Genomic DNA, 13,391 nt, shown 5'->3' on the forward strand with positions numbered 1-13,391 from the left:
AAACATATTTTTTGTTTGTTTTGTTTTGTTTTTTTGTTGTTTTTTTTGGCGGTACGCAGGCCTCTCACTGTTGTGGCCTCTCCCATTGCGGAGCACAGGCTCCAGACGCGCAGGCTCAGCGGCCATGGCTCACAGGCCCAGCCGCTCCGCAGCATGTGGGATCTTCCTGGACTGGGGCACAAACCCGCGTCCCCTGCACTGGCAGGGGGACTCTCAACCACTGCGCCACCAGGGAAGCCCTAAACATATTTTTAAACAGATGATTTAAAGTCTTTGTCTATAAAGTCTAAGGCCTGAGTTTCCTCAGGGACAGTTTCTACCGATTGTGTCTTTTCCTGTGTATATGCCATTCTTTACATGCCTCATAATCTTTTGTTGAAAATAAGATTCAGCCATTTTTCTTGAATAAATGTTCCCTGGATTGCTGTAAGCCTTTGGTTAATTTCCAGAGTTCTGAAAAAGTTGATTCTGACAATTTTTGCCAGTTTTCTCATTTCTTTTACAGAGGAATATCTTTTAAGAACTCCTTATTTCACCATTCCCGAGGAATCTATATCTCATATGGCAGTTAGAAAGAGGTTTTCATCCCTCTAGACAATTTTTTGAAGAATACGGGTAAAAGAACTCTGATACTTAAACACTCTGTACTTGATCTTAAGCCCCAAATAGTGTTTTAAATGCCACACTTCTCTAAATTTTTAAAAAAATCTGATTATTTACAAAGACACAGCAACATTTATTAAACACATAATTTTATAATTCCAGCATCTAGAAAAAAAATTGGAATAACCAAAATGAGGTATTATACATTTTGTTTTACCTTTTCTCGAGTAAAAGTATCCTGGCTCTTGCTCTGTGGTAATAGGTTTACAGCAACAGTTTGATCAGGGTACACGGGCTATGTTTAAAGCTGCATTGTATGACACTGAATGGACTGCATATGTAGCAATCCTTTTCTGATGTACATTTGGTGGTTTCCCTTTTTTTTTTTCTTTGCTATAAAAATGCTGATCCAAACAGCCTAGTATGCTTGTGTGCTTGTCCCATTATACCTTAGGTTACATTTCTAGAACTGCAATTGCCATGTCAAATGCCTTGTCAAATGCCTTTTTTTTTTTAAGTTTTAGTTTTAATTTTCTCTGTATCCTCTGCCATTTAATGCCCTGCCCTGATATGGAGCACATTTTCCTATCTCTTTGGATGCAGATTCTAATACTCAGTGATGTCACTGCCGTCATTTAATAGATTCTCATGCTGTGTATCACGCAATGCTCCTTCACCACCTGAAGGGGGAACTCAGAGTCAAAGGTAAGCAGGAATCTAAGACAGTCCCCTATCAAATTTCCTTTTCATGTAACTCCACAGACCTTCGCTTTTACCCATATGGAGCCACATAAGCATTAGACAACAGGGGAGAGGTCAGCCTGCATTAATAATTTTCAGCCAGGTCCCACTCACCAGTCACAAGCTTCCGAAGGCCACACTCAGTGACCAAGACAGGAACGCAAGTCCAGATCTGTTTATCATCTAAAATCCAAATCTCTGGGACTTCCCTGGTGGCGCAGTGGTTAAGAATCCGCCTGCCAAAGCAGGGGACACGGGTTCGAGCCCTGGTCCGGGAAGATCGCACATGCCGCGGAGCAACTACGCCTGTGCGCCACAACTACCGAGCCTGTGCTCTACAGCCCGCGAGCGACAACTACTGAGCCCATGTGCCACAACTACTGAAGCCTGTGCGCCTACAGCCCATGCTCCGCAACAAGAGAAGCCACCGCAATGAGAAGCCTGCGCACTGCAACGAAGAGTAGCCCCCACTCGCTGCAACTAGAGAAAGCCCACGCACAGCAATGAAGACCCAACGCAGCCAAAAATAAATAAATAAATAATAAATTTAGGGCTTCCCTGGTGGCGCAGTGGTTGATAATCTGCCTGCCAATGCAGGGGACACGGGTTCGAGCCCTGGTCTGGGAAGATCCCACGTGCCACGGAGCAACTAGGCCCGTGAGCCACAACTACGGAGCCTGCGCGTCTGGCGCCTGTGCTCTGCAACAAGAGAGGCCGCGACAGTAAGAGGCCTGCGCACCACGATGAAGAGTGGCCCCCGCTCGCCGCAACTAGAGAAAGCCCTCGCACAGTAACGAAGACCCAACGCAGCCAAAAATAAATAAATAAATAATTTTTTTAAAATAAAGTTTTAAAAAATCACTTTAAAAAAATAAAATAATATCCAAATCTCTAACAAGAGTTTGATGACAATGTCCCTCCAAAGAGACTTGTAGCTCTCCACTGGGAGGTTAGGGAGAGGCCAGGGTTCTCACCATTTCCAGGGGAATGAACTAAAGAATACGAAAAGGCAGGCATGGGTTTCGGGTGCCAGAATTTCTTAGTAACCAAGCCTGACCAGAAACCAAGAACCCTTAAGTACCAGACTCCCTTTCTCTGCATTTGATAAGATGTAAGGTATAGGGAGAAAACGCCAGACACAGAAGACTGGGACTCAAATTCCCACACTGCTGTGTCACTGGCATGATTTTTTTTAAATTAATTAATTAATTAATTTTTGGCTGCATTGGGTCTTCATTGCTGCGCGCAGGCTTTTCTCTAGTTGTGGAGAGCAGGGGCTACTCTTTGTTGCAGTGCACAGGCTTCTCATTGCAGTGACTTCTCTTAGTTGTGGAGTATGGGCTCCAGGCACGCAGGCTTCAGTAGTTGTGTCACGAGGACTCAGTAGTTGTGGCGCACAGGCTTAGCTGCTCTGCAGCATGTGGAATCTTCCCAGATCAGGGTTTGAACCCATGTCCCCTGCACTGGCAGGCGGATTCTTAACCACTGTGCCACCTGGAAAGTCCCACTGGCAAGATTTTAAAACTAGTTCTTGATCAAAGGTTTGGAAGATATGCAGAATCTAAATTCCACCTATTTTGTATTTTAATTCCACCTATTTTGTGGCCATAGCACACAGAAATGAAGGCTTAAGTAGATTAATTGAATCCAGTCACACAGTGTAGCAGCCTGGGTATAGAAGTGCAGAGTTCCATGAGAAGAGAAGGATTAGGCATGCCTCAATCTAGGGCACATGGGCTATGAAACCGTCCCCAATTGGGGGCAAAATGGCAATGACTCGGGGCTCTGCCTAGCAGTTGGATTCAAAGACTAAGACCCAGTTTCACCCTGGGCAGCAATCTCTTGAATTATAAAAAAAAAAAGTGTTATCCAGTTGAGAAAGAAACTCCAAATGTCACTTAGGAAAGTAATTTACTACAGTTTGAGATCATATCATTATCTCCTTATTAGGCAAGCTTCTTTAACTCCAGGAAGACGAAATTTAAGCATATAAATATGCCTAAGAAAATAAAAACCATAATATTCATAATTTTGTGTTAAGAAATCTGTGTGTATCTGTTACCTTATGTACTTCAATGTTCAAGGGAATTTGGTCTGTTCAGAGTAACGAGTCAGTCTCAAGATTCCAATTAAAATATGTAACTGAGTAATTGGTTTAAATTTAGGATTTTAACTCGGAATTTTACTAAGTTTAAAATCAGTATTGGGGCTTCCCTAGTGTCGCAGTGGTTAAGAATCTGCCTGCCAATGCAGGGGACATGGATTCGAGCCCTGGTCCGGGAGGATCCCACATGCCGCAGAGCAACAAAGCCCATGCGCCATAACTACTGAGCCCGCATGCCACAACTACTGAGGCCCCTGTGACTAGAGCCTGTGCTCTGCAACAAGAGAAGCCACTGCAATAAGGAGCCCGCACACTGCAACAAAGAGCAGCCACTGCTCACCACAACTAGAGAAAGCCTGCGCACAGCAACAAAGACTCAACGCAGCCAAAAATAAATAAATAAAATAAAATAAATAAAACATTTTAAAAAAAGATGAAGTTTTAAAAAACTAATATAAAATAAAATAAAATCAGTATTGGCAGATGACAAATAAGCACATGAAAAGATGCTCAACATCATTAGCTACCAGGGAAATTCAAATTGAAACCACCATGAGATGCCACTACATACCTTTCAGAATGGCTAAAATGAAAAAGACTGACCGTCTCCATTGTTGGTAAGGGTGTGGAGGGACCAGAACCCTCATCTGCTGCTGGTGGGAATGTAAAATGATATATCCACTTTGGAAAACGGCCGGGCAGTTTAAGTTAAACATATACCTACCATATGATCCAGCCACTCTGCTCCTACACATTTGCCAAGATAAAAGGAGATATATGTCCATACAACGACTTGTACAGAGGTTCACAGCAGCTTTATTTAGAATCACCAAAAACTGGAAACAACTAAAATGACCAACAGGTGAAGAGATAAACAAATTGTGGAATATCCACTAATGGAATATTACTCAGCAATAAAAAGAACTATTCATACATGCAACATAGACAAACCTCAAAATAATTATGCTGAGTGAATGAAGCCAGACAAAAAAGGAGTACATACTATATGATTCCACTTAGGTAAAATTCTAGAAAATGCAAATTAATCTATAGTAACAGAAAGCAGTTCAGTGGTTACTTGGAGATGGTAAAGGCAGAGAGGGGTGGGAGGCAGGGATTACCAAGGGGCACAAGGACACTTTTGGATAATCACTATCTTAATTGTGGTCATGGTTTCACAAGTACATGCATATTTCAGAATATAAATTGTACACTTTAAATACGTGCAATTTATTATGTCAAAAACACCTCAGTAAAGCTGTGTGAAAAAATAAGATAAAACAGTATAGGAATGTTTAAGAAAATTTAAGAGTCAGTTTAATTTATTAGATAAACAGAAATATTTAAGTATTAAAGATTTGGTAATCAGACAATTTCAAGTATTATTAAAGGAAGTTGAATGTAATTCATAAACTCAATTTAAAATTTTCAAATGAGTTAAGACTGCAAATGGATCAAGTATTAACCCAAAGACCCCTTAAAGTGATTATTAAAATTTTCTAGAATCATAAGTAGAACAGAAAGATTTGTAGGCTACACTTAAAAGCTAAATGTAAAAGACTGGCCCTTAAAGGAAGAATGAGATTTTTGAGTTTGTAACTTGAACAAACTGAAAATCAATTTGTACAATCAAAGTAACTTCTGAATAATCTTTGCATTACACAAAAACCCGGGGGCGGGGGGGATGATTAAAAAATCTCACTCAAGCATGCTACTCACCAGTCACCCAAAACTCACCAAGTCACTTGGTCTCACCGAACTTCAGTTTCCTCATTCACGAGAGGAATGTTTTCCAGAATAATCCACTTATTATAAATGATTTAATATTAATCATTTTCATATTGATAAACAGCACATTAGTAAAAGCACTGGGAAAAGCATACAGCGATGGGCAAATAGAAAAGATCAGCAGCATGATATCACTCTATAGTAACTGCAGCCTTTCCCAGATCCTGGGCCGACCAGTGACAGACATGCGAAAGGTGACACACGTATCCTCAGAGACTAAGCATGACTCAGCACAGCCAGATCATGGAATTTTCCCGAGGCCTCGGCCAGAGAGGAGCTGCCACATGTGGAGTCTGGCCCACAGCTGGTGGAAATGTACCTAGAGCTGCCTTGGATATCCGATATCCCAGCACCACCGCCAAACGCCCCCCGCCCCACAGGCAAATCAGGGTAAGGAGGTGAGGAAGAGCAGCAATGAGGGGGTGTTGAGATGACCCAGGGTTATGCCTTCTGGAATAATACTTAAAAAAAAAAAAGCCCACATCTACCTCCCTCCAGGATCACCAAGGCGACCAAAAGGAGGAGGACAGGGGAAGGCGAGAACCTTCAATGGCAGAGTCTTAGTTACAGTAACTAAGCAAAGCTCCATGGACTCAGGAGGGAAGTAGGGACTGAAAAGCCAAACAAGCTTTAACAAATTAGATGACCTGGCAGAAAAAGGCCCTTCCCGGCGACTAATTTTCCCTTCCTACTGATGGATTTGGGGAAGACATGCAAGAAAAGATGACACTCTGGGAAAAAAAAAAAAAAGGAGGGGTGTCAGAATCTTGGATTCTGCTAATTAGCCTTCTCTGGGCCCCAATTTCTCAGCTCCGTAAGCTGAGAAGTTGGGACTGTCACCAAACTGCCTCTCTTCTCCTCACAGGGATGCCAGAAAGAGCAACAACATTCAACTCTATCAGCTAAGAGGGGAGACCGACAGCAAGCAGAACAGTGGGAAGTTTGTGGAGGGTGGAGTCCGTCACAGGTCCGGAGGCATTTCCACTCATACCACCTGCCTTTACACTCCGCCCACTTTTCCAAGCAAACTCCATCTCAGAGTGGAAAACGGCCACTCCTGGCCCAAGACCTAGGACACGTGAGGACTGTGGAAAAATCTCAGGACGAAGAACAGCTTATGGGTTCTGAAGGATCATATGAAAAAAGTTCCCGGACAAAGGAATCTCCACACTGAGCACTGAACCTGAGCTCTGGGCAAAGCTGCCCCTGAGCCACTAAGTTCCCAGGGCACCTGACTGTGAACCAGGGGGTAGCGGCTGGCCTGCCTCTGGACGAAGGGAAGAGCATATCAGTGTCTGAACTGCAGGCCGGATGCTACACAGAGCCAGGACCGTGCCCGGTTAGGGCCCTCTCACAGACTACCAGGTGGACCCTGGACCCAAGGGCCTTGGAATTTAGGCTGCGGAGATGCACCGGGATCAATGCAATCGGTGGAGTTTCCTGTGTGAGGGGAAACCTTAAGAGCAGGAGGTTATACAGGGCCGTGCTGCCACACAGAGCACTATGTGGGGGGAAGGAGGGGCAAGTCCACCTTCACCCCCTCATCGTTGTCTGGACACACGTGTCAAGTGCTTTTACAGCCAGCTGACAGAGCCACCTCCTGTGCCCAGCTGCCTGCTCTCCACATGGACTCAAGGGCTCTTCTCAGAGGCTGCCCAGCCCTACAGATGCTTCCTTCCTGTGGTCCTGAGGAGCCTCGCCACTCTCCCCCACCACCAGGCATCCCACACCCTTCCAGAAGCAGGGCCTCCTGCTGAGGCTGGCCAGCAGCCAACTGGGGCCAGCAGGGAGCCAGACATCACTTTCCTAAGAAAACCAAGAGAGTCTGGAACAGACAAAGACCGCATATATTTTCCAAAACTCAGAGCTTGGCCTTTTTTATTTATTGAGCTTGATCACTGATGTGCGAGGACTGCTAACATCTACAGCTGCTGCTCCCACAGGCATCCCACTGACCTGGATCCAGGCACAGGACTTACCTTCAAGTGTATTGTCAGCTCTCAGGAGGCAGGGGTTATCTAAATAAAAGAAAAAGAAAGTGTTACCCTCGTTTCTCTCCCAGCACTCCCCAGAGAAGCCAGGCATAGCAGGAACACAGACTTAAAACCCAGAGAAGAACTGCTGCTTTGCCTTCCCCTGATCTCAAGGGTATCTGGGGAGCCACCAGGACAGCACGGGGCTGAGAGCAACCCAGCTCTGTCGTCCAACTACCTGGGCTCTATTCTTGCTGCTTTGCCACCCACTCCCAGAACCACTCAAAGCTTGTTTCCTCATCTGTGGAATGGGAGTAACACCACCACCCAGGGAGGAGGGCTCCCGAGGAGGTACACACTCAAAGCACTGGCACTGTGCCTAGTATAGAGGACGCGCTCAGACGTTGGCCGACGTGCCTAATAAGAAGCATTTAAGTAAAACCTTTTTCCGGCACCCACTACACAAGAACAAGTTCTAGAAACTTTTCTTGTTTGATCTGAAGTGCCTGGTCTTCCTGCCTATTCCCATCCAACCTCAGGCCAATTTTCGAGCCACCTCCAATCCTTCAGGAGCTAACTCACCTCCGGATTCTCTGAGCCTGGTTCCTGTCTCACTCTGCAACTGGACACAAATGAAGAAGCTGATGTGTTTCCTATTTCGCCGGCTATGTCCTCAGATCCCTTCCTGCAGAGACCACCACCCCACACACAAAGAGCACACCTGTGTTTGGACCCATGGGAGCCCAGCTGGTGGTGCGTGACCACTTTCTAGAGTTTACAGACTGCTTGTTTTTGAAAGGCCACACCTGTCCGTTAGCTTTAGCCACTGGTCAGTAAAGAGCAAAATGGAGACACAGGCCAGCAAACCATCAAATGAACTAAGTCCATGTTCCAAGAAAACGAGTTGCCTTGGTAGATTATGTCAAGGCTGAACATGAATGTTTGGGGCATTCAATTCAATAAAATACGTCTTGAGCACATACCCTGCATAGGGCACCATTGTTGGGGGCTAGCTAGTAGAGGTAAGAACAGGATAGTACATGAGAGGGACCCAAGCGTGTACTCTGAGCCTGACAGCTTGGGGAGGACCCTAGCCGTGCCCTTTCCTAGCTGTGTGACTCTGAGGGAGTTATTTCACTCACAGTTCCTCATCTGTAAACAAGGAGCTAACTGTACTTTTGTTGTAGGGTTGTTGTGATAATCAAATAATACATAAAAGGGGCTTAGCAAGGTCCCTGCCACCACACAGTATGAGCTCAACAAAGGATGACTTTTATTATTAATAACAATCAATCATTATTTATCATCATTATTATTAAAAGAGAGAACCCACGTCCAGCTCAATAGATTCAGCAAGGCTTATTGCAGGAAAGCCTGAAGAGTAATTTCGACAGGACAAGAGAAGAGGAAAAGTCCTGCAGAGTCAAGATCGTCAGGAACAAGATCAGAAGAAGGACACAAAGAAGTGAGTTTCGGGGCAACAGCCAGTAGTCTCAGATGAGGCTGAGGCAGAAGAGGGTACCTGTGGGGTCAAAGAGAAGAAAAAGCCCAACAGGTGGGAGCCTATCTTTTCATTCAGTAAGGAAGAGGAAACGGTTTCCTCTTCGTCACTGTCCCAGCTTCCACCGTCAGGCCCTACTCCTTTGACAGTTTGGCAAAGTATCCACAGCTGAGACAAGAGGCAGCTAAGACACAGAGGGAAGGGAAGAGATGGTCAGGCGGGCCCAGGTGAGGCTTCAGAGAGAGCAGGCAAATGCCCCACTTCTGTGAACGATGTGTCTGGAAGAGAAACTTGCCCCCAAACAGGCACACCTTCTGGATGGGGGGAGGAGGGCCCTGTTCAGAAGACAGTAAGATGCTACTGGGAGGGAGCCAGAGAGAAGGCCCACACTAGTCCTCACCGGGAATGTTTACCGGCCTGAGGTCTCCAGCTCACGCGGGAAAGTACCAGGGAGAGATCTGGACAGTCTGGGGCCTGCCCAGGCCTTCCGCCCAGATCCTCTGACATAAGACAATCATCCCTGCAGCCCCTGAATGTGCTGTGACTTGGAATGAGACCTGGATCTGCAGTCCTGCTGTGCCCCAGTGCCCCACGCCTCTGCAAACAGTGTCAGGACAGGGACCTAGCACAGCACCCAGGGCGCTGGAAGTGAGACAAAGGGAAAACAAGGCAGAGGATTTAAAAAAAAAAAAAAAAAAGATAAGCCGCCTATACTAGCACCTCAAAGGCAGGAGGGATCCACCGGGGTTACAACATCAACGCAAACCCCTCTGAGGGATGATCTTGGAGGTGAGAACTGGCACGGAGAGAGTCAGTCAAGCTGGGACAGGCTTCAGTAGAGAAAGATAAAGAGATAAGGAGCAGAGGGGACTTTGGGGTAAACTGCAGAAATTCTGAATGGCAGCCTAATTCAATTCAACCAATAGATACTGTGCAGCTATAGTGAACAAAGCCCTTTTCTGCAGGGCAGAGCAGCCACTAAGAAACTTCTCACAAGGACACGTGCTCATAGGTTGCTTACTAGAACACAAACAGAACAGACTGTAGCTCAGGCCCGCTGCTGCTGGGCCCTCAGAGCCCAACCAAGCAACCCGGCGCCTCTGGACCCAATCTCACTTCTGACTCACCCGCACCTTAGCAAGTGCCCTCACCTTATAACGCCTCCTGCAGAGGCCTCTGCGAGATGACCAACCAAACTTCTCACACTCAACTGGCAAGTGTTATCTCCACGTTCTCCTTCCACCTTCCTCAGCCTTCCTCTGCCAGGGTCCAGTTACTTAAAACTCACCTGTACTTCATCATAAAACCTTGGCTGCTCAAATCCAATCACTGCTTCTTCACTGCTGGCCGCCGTGGAATCAAGAGGCTCACAACTCAGGCTTCCCTGGTGGCGCAATGGTTAAGAATCCGCCTGCTAATGTAGGGCACACAGGTTTGAGCCCTGGTCCGGGAAGATCCCACATGCCACGGAGCAGCTAAGTCTGTGTGGCACAACTATTGAGCCTGCGCTACAGAGCCCGTGAGCCACAACTACTGAGGCCTGTGCACCTAGAGCCTGTGCACCACAACAAGAGAAGCCACCGCCATGAGAAGCCCGCGCACCGCAACGAAGAGTCGCCCACGCTCACCGCAACTAGAGGAAGCCCACACGCAGCAACGAAGACCCAACGCAGCCAAAAATAAAATAAATAAATTTATAGAAAAAGAAAAAAAGGAGGCTCCCAACTCACCTCCTCCACCAAGCCTTCCCTAATCCATGCCCATCCAGCCCCAGCCAGTCCAGTTCTCCTGTCCCTGGCCTTGGTGTGAGTTTTGCCCTGATTTGCCAGCCTCTACGGAACTTCCTCTTCCACGTCCTCCTCTGGCCATACCTCGCCCACACCAGCTCTCTACAAACATCTGCGGCATGCCGACTTTCTGCTTACGCTCTGTTTCTTTTTCTCTCCCCCAACCAGTTTGTTGGCAGTTCTGGGGCACCTCGTCTCCCACGTCTTCGCGCAGCACCCAGTCTAGGGCTCTGAACATGACAGGTGTGCAAAGAATGTGATGAAGAGTTCAAGGGTTTAGATGAAGAGCAGGCAAGCAAAAAGCTGTAGCTGCAAGGGCATCGAAATGCTGAGCACATCCACTCCAGTATGTGCATCACAGGCAGGGGAAGGGTGGGGGGGTGGGGAGGCCAAGGCTGCTGGTAGCAGTGGGTAAGGGAGCAACGGGAAGGCAAAGACTTCTTGGTAAAGACTGGGGAGGCCCTGGTTATGATCTGGCAAATAGCGGCACCTCTCTGAGCCTCAGTTTTCTCAGCTACAGAACGGGGATCCCTGGCCTCCTCTTTATCACAAAATGAATTTTAATCAGATTTTTAAGAATTTCAAAGCTCCCAGGGACCTAGGGACCTGACCTAGCCCCGGCACTTGTGAAATGAGGAAAAGGATATCCAGAGGTGAAACAACTCACTCCAAGTACACAAAGCAAGATGTGCTGGAAGGAACGTGTATGGCAGGTCCTCAAAGCCAGGGCTTCAGACTGCGTGCCCAGGAGGGCATTTCCCGGAGGGCCAGCTGCTACTCACTGCACTTTGTAAACTGCTAAAAGCTGTAGAAATAACGCGCTGAGCTCAGCCCCACCTCCTCCTAATCACTGCTTCTGGGCGCCCGAAGCTTCCTCTTCTGAAACTAAGTGGAATTACAAGAATGCCCCCCAGGGTTACCAGGTGGATCCTATGGGAAGCAGAGTGCAGGCACTCGTAACACGGAAAACCCTCGCCTTACACGCCATGGCTTTCTTCAGAGCTGAGCAACTTCCAGTATGGTGGGGGACACTTGGGCTCCGGATTCTGACAGACTTGGGTTCGAGCCCTCAGGGACCTCGCGCGAGGCATTTGAGGGCTCCGTGCCCTCAGGTTCTCCATCTGCAAAATGGGCCCGAGAGCAGGAATAAGGCCGCCGGCGGCCCCCGGGGAGCCGAGTGGACGAGGCCGGGCTGCGCCAACGCGGGAAGGATGCTCGCGGGGCGGCTGGCCCGGAGAACTGGGGCGACGGGTCCCCAGGGCGGGGGTGGGGGGCGGGCTCGCGCAAACAGTCCCTCGCGGGAGGGGGAGGGGAGGGGAGGGGAGGGGGAGGGGAGGGGAGGGGAGGGGAAGGGCGGCGCGCGGCGCGGCACGTCGCGCACCGCCCGCTGCCGTCTCCTCCAGCCGTCACTCGTGGAGCTGGCGCCGCCTTGGCGCGCGCGACCCTTACATAAGCGTCCCCCGCGGCAGCGCCGGCGCACGCCCACCCGCTCCGACCCGCTGAGGGAAGAGGAAAATGCACAGCGCCGCCGGCACTCACCTCCTCGGTGCTGCCGCAAGTTGCCGCCACCGCCTCTACCGCCGCTGCCTCCACTGACAGGGAACAGCTGCGGTCTCCGCGCAACCGAACTTGCTGCGGTCCCAGTCCCGCCTTACGGACTTCCTATTGGCTCAGACAGCCCAACCCCTCCTGTTACTGGACAGCCTCCTCTGTCACTCACCGTTCCCCTGCCCGGGACTCCTCCCTACGCCCGCCTGCCCGTCACGTTTAAGCCTTGGCGCGCCACATCAGCCCCGCCCCTCTCGTCCCCGGCAGGCCCCTGGATTGGTGACGAGGCTGGAGGAGCCCGCCCCTGGCTCACCACCACCTACTCCCTGGTCTCCAGAGCCCCACGTGGGCCGCAAGGCCCCAGACGCGGCACGCAATAGGCGGAAGTGGCCAGGCTCTGACAGGCTGTGATTGGCTGTTGGCGGGGGTGGGGACGTGCGATTCATTCACCCGGGTAGCACGTGTCTCTCAAAACCCCAAGCACAACAGATAACGCTCGGGCTCAGGGATCCGGGTAGACTCAGGTGCACGCTAATGGGTGGAGAAGAGGTCGGAGGAAAAAGGGTTTGCAAAGGGCAGGAAGAAGGAAATGGCGCTTGTGCCAGACGGGTTTACGTGATTGTCTTTTAGCAGCTGTGGGGGTGATGGTGACGGGCAGGAGTCTCCGTGTGACCCTGGACAAGCAACCTCACCTCTCTGAGCCTCAGTTTCCTAATCTGTAAATAGAGGCCACTCAGGACCTAGAGGGTTTAGAAGGCTTGGTTGAACGGAAAGCTTCAAAAATTGGGCTCTGTGCCAACCAGGAGATGCAGGAGTGACCAAAATAAACCAAAATTTCTGCCTCCCAGTGAGAGAAGAAAGACGATAAAATAAAATATAAGGTACATCAGATGATAATCAAGGCATGGAGAAAAATAACCTGCTTCTAGACAGTTGGGAGAACCAAGGACTATGAGAACATCTTTTTAACTAAAATTTGATGATTGAGTATGGAGAGATATTACAACTGCATTCTCTTCTCTGTGTTGTGTCCATTTTGTTTGTCCTTTGGACAAATTTCTTTGTCCTTCCTTCCACATATCTGGCTGAACTCCAACCTGGGTCAGTCCAACACAGCTATTTTAGTACCAGAACAAGGATTAAAATTCCCGTTTTCCAGATTCAGGTATTCATTCAATTAACAAGCATCCCTTGAGCACCTACTATGGGCCTGGTGCTATGCCGGAGACGCACGTGAAAAAAAACAGCCTCTACCATCACATCATAGAGCTCACCTGACCACAGTTCTTGCCCTGAACAGGTCTCAGTAATAATGATCGTAAGGGAACTGTTATCAGGCAAGAGAA

General features: G+C 48.5%; 1 protein-coding gene across 1 annotated transcript in view; it reads right to left on the reverse strand.

Moving 5' to 3' along the window:
• Positions 1-12,068, reverse strand: part of PC (pyruvate carboxylase) — a 106,884-nt gene extending 94,816 nt beyond the window's left edge. The window contains exons 1-2 of the mRNA XM_082844881.1: positions 12,037-12,068; positions 7,216-7,254 (exon numbers count right to left, since the gene is read on the reverse strand). The gene's annotated coding sequence lies outside the window, so the exon portion shown is untranslated. The remainder of the gene's footprint in view (positions 1-7,215; positions 7,255-12,036) is intronic.
• Between the last annotated feature and the right edge of the window lie 1,323 nt (positions 12,069-13,391).

The sequence above is a fragment of the Leucopleurus acutus genome, assembly GCF_964270905.1.
Source record: "Leucopleurus acutus genome assembly, chromosome: 8".
Lineage (NCBI taxonomy): Eukaryota > Metazoa > Chordata > Mammalia > Artiodactyla > Delphinidae > Leucopleurus > Leucopleurus acutus.